This window comes from Lucilia cuprina, chromosome 4, assembly GCF_022045245.1.
Source record: "Lucilia cuprina isolate Lc7/37 chromosome 4, ASM2204524v1, whole genome shotgun sequence".
Lineage (NCBI taxonomy): Eukaryota > Metazoa > Arthropoda > Insecta > Diptera > Calliphoridae > Lucilia > Lucilia cuprina.
Window position 1 is genome coordinate 51,710,173 of NC_060952.1, and position 3,946 is coordinate 51,714,118.

The 3,946-nt window shown below is 25.9% G+C and overlaps 1 long non-coding RNA gene across 1 annotated transcript; it reads right to left on the reverse strand.

Annotated features, from left to right (window-relative positions):
* Positions 1-25: 25 nt before the first annotated feature.
* LOC124419737 lies at positions 26-1,493 on the reverse strand. The gene is made up of 4 exons (XR_006940789.1): positions 1,157-1,493; positions 977-1,080; positions 735-919; positions 26-676 (listed from the first exon to the last, which is right to left on the reverse strand). It is a non-coding gene; the product is annotated as an uncharacterized LOC124419737 (long non-coding RNA).
* Positions 1,494-3,946: the final 2,453 nt, after the last annotated feature.

Consider the following 3,946-nt stretch of genomic DNA (forward strand, 5'->3'; position numbering starts at 1 on the left):
TATATATACTTTATAGGGTCGGAAAATTATATTATAGAAATTACAAACGGAATGACAAACTTATATATACCCTTCTCACGAAAGTGAAGGGTATAAAAATAGTTAAGTAATTGACTTATAAAACTAGCAAGTTTTATTTTTTTTTTTTGTCCGTGGGCATTTCAAAAAAGAATATTTGAATAAATGTATAAAATATTTGTGATTGTTTTGGAAACTGTAGATTAAAAACAAACATTATTTTGAATAAAATATCTACAGTAGTTAAGGTAGTCATCATGGGATACCTTATTCCATCAAAATATATCGAAATATTTTTGATATCTTCTTAATCACCTAACACTAAAAGTAATGGCTGTATACTTATTGACAGGAGCTTCAGCAAATTCAATTTTGTTTCCGGCTCTTTGAAACTTTTGCCAATTATAGCAAATGATTCTTGAGAATCTATAATCGAGAATTTTTTTCGTTGTTTGGCTCCATTGTTACACTTAATGGCGGTGAAAATATATGATGAAGAAACCAAAACGTTCAAAATATTTTTGTGTCTAAAATTAAAAGGAAACTGAATAAAAACGACTTTATTCCGCAACAAACTAAACAACTTTCCCTCGTAATCTGCCCATTTAGTTTTTAATTCTTTAGCCTTTGGAAACTTTAGTTGAAAGACTATTGATATCTATAAATAAATTAATGAAATATAAATAACTACATAAACTAATCAATGAAATACTTACTAATTTATATCCTGAAGTTTTTTTATATTCCGGTCACTTCTTCAATATTTCCAATGTACTTTTCTTCTCTTTCATTTGTTAAAATCTGTAGTAAGCACATTTTCTTCAGTATAGGTCAAATTCTTTCGGAGATAAGTATCCACTTTTTAAAAGGTTTAAACACTGTTTCCAATCAGATTCCGGATCTGTAAATAAAGAAAATATTACTTTTCAAGTTTATTTTAATTGTTGTTTTAATTTACCGTGTTCTTTACTTTCATCTATTGAATTTTATTTTTCAACGTCTTTCAATATTTTGTTATATCGTTTAATGTTGTGTATTTTATTGTACAGCTTTCCCCGCTTGCTGTAGTATAGTAATGGTAATAAAATAAATATATTAGATGTTTTGATATTTGTAAAAAAAGAAACAATTAACCTACCAATTATTCCGTTGGAAATATTGAACAAATTTGAAATTCTATATTTGAGCAATCAGAAATTGTACAGTTGAATCCTTTCAAATCTAAATACTTTGCCAATGTGTTTTTTTTGAATTTGCTTACCAGTCTCAGTGTCTTTTAAAATCGATATAAGGGATGGAATTTTGGTGTTAATAGGCAAGTCTTCTATCGAGCGCAATGAGTTAAAGCTGGTATCTGCTATAGGTTTCTCTGCATTTTTCCATCTTTTAAGATTATTTTCAAAAATAGCTTGCTCACCAACAGTGAAATTTTTAAATAATTTTTTTATGTGGTTTTCAGTCAATATTTCAAGTACTTAAATAGTTATTAGTTGTTCTAAATAGAAAAAAAAAATAGTTTGGACAAAAATTATATTTAAATGTAATCACCTTCAAAATGATTATGTAAATGAGGTAATTTCCATTCAAGCAGTAAACTATAAAGATCTACATTTTCATTTTTATATGGTACAAAATCCTTTAAAACATATTATAAAAATTGTTATGTAGTAGAAATTACTGAAATGTATATTTTAAAAATGACACAAATTTCCACATCAAATGTATTTCGAAATAAATCACTTTTGAGAATATTCACATTTTACACAATTTATTCTTTACATTTCAATGTACTAAAAATTAATAAGGTATTAGTGATTTCAAACTCTTTTATCGAAAATTGATTTTTTCTCTACCCTATCATGATTTATATATGAAAATGTTAGCAACCGATTATTAAGAGAATCTAAATTAAAATAGCCCATTGTTTTAATAAAATATAACATGGCCTCTGAGAGTATATAGTGATAAATTCCTTCATAAAAATCGTGCATCAGATCAACACAAAAATTTTCTGATACGTGAAAGGAAGGTATTGTATTAAAATACTTTCTGATACTATACCAGTTTTTGAAAACGAATGATTGCTAATTTTGGTTCTATAGTGTATACTGTTTCTAATTAAATTTATGTCCTCCACGCATGATGTTTGTGTAACGCTTTTTTTTTCATTTCGCAAAACCTGCAATAATAATTTGCAGAAAAAGCTTTTGAAAAGTTGAGCATTGTATTTAAACCAAGATTATCCCCTAAAATTAATCCCAGAATAAAATGGACAGTTTTCATTCCAGTTTTGGTTTCTATTTCTTCCATTTTTTTTCAAAGTGTCTACTAACGTTATGAAACATTCGTTACTACCTTGCGACTTAACAACTGAAGCTTTTACAGTGCAGGCCAAGAAAACCGTATCTAACTTTCGATTTTTGGCGCCATAAATTGCCTTGTATAAAATTTTAAATTTTTTCCTTTTTTATTATTTTATCCATATGTACTAAATAAAACCTCCTCATGAAAATCATCGGTATCAAATTTTTTTTCAATTGAATTTCGATTGGCATTAAGATACCAGAACATTTTTGATGTAATGTCAGTTTTAATGTTCTTAAATACATATTTTATGTCATTTAAAACTTGTGATCTTTCTACAAATGATCCAATTGAATTTCGATTGGCATTAAGATACCAGAACATTTTTGATGTAATGTCAGTTTTAATGTTCTTAAATACATATTTTATGTCATTTAAAACTTGTGATCTTTCTACAAATGATCCATTTGTAGAAAGATCATTGTATCATTTTTTCAAGGAATTCCACAATTTTTTCCAAAATTGGTGAAATTATGTTATTTTCAATACTTTCTTTAATTTTATTTATATGTGATCTAGATATATTGTTGAATGCGTGCAATTTGATTATAAATTTACTAGCAAAGTTACACAAAACATTATATTGCTCACTATATAGATTTGCCAAACATATACTGTTGAAAAGTTCTTTAATACGTGGTTTTGTAACGAATTTAAATGATAAAAAACTGCAAAAAAAAATTATTAAAAAATGTCCAAATATGCCTTTCTATTTAAGTGCATAAAACTATTTGGAAGCATATTACCTATCTACGACTGCAATAAATTTCAAATTCTTAGAATTTAGATACTATTTATCACATGTTTAATAAAAATACTCACTAGTTAACTTTCCTTCCAATAAACATGCTCGTTATTTTGTTTTTTATTGTTATATATATTTTTATTTATACGCGTTTGTGCATTTTCGCACAGCAATACTTAAAGTACACGGTGTAAAGCATAATATCCTCAATACTCGTTTTTCGTTTGGGTATTTATATTCAAATGTTTGCATAAAATAAATTTCCAGCAAATTCTTTGTTTTTATTCATTTAAGATCACTCAAGGAAGCTAGCTACCCAGCTAGCATTTTTTGAAATTTTTTATCACATTCGAGTCATTTATGACTATTCTGCACAATTAAAATGCTCATATATGTGCTCATTTTCTAATCATAAATTAAACATTCGTCGGGAGAAATGGTACAAAGCAGAATACAAATCATATTATAGTCATTTTTGAGTCTTTTCTGAGTAATTATTAAGTTTGTTACAAACAAATACAAATACAATCCGACTACGCAAAATTTTGCGCAGTCGGAAGATCATCGTATTGTAGTTGTTCGTCGAAGTTATATATATATATATATATATATATATATATTATATTATATATATATATTATATATATATTATATATATATATATATATATTATATATTATATATATATATATATATATATATAATATATATATATATTATATACATTTTTGATGTAATGTCAGTTTTAATGTTCTTAAATACATATTTTATGTCATTTAAAACTTGTGATCTTTCTACAAATGATCCAATTGAATTTCG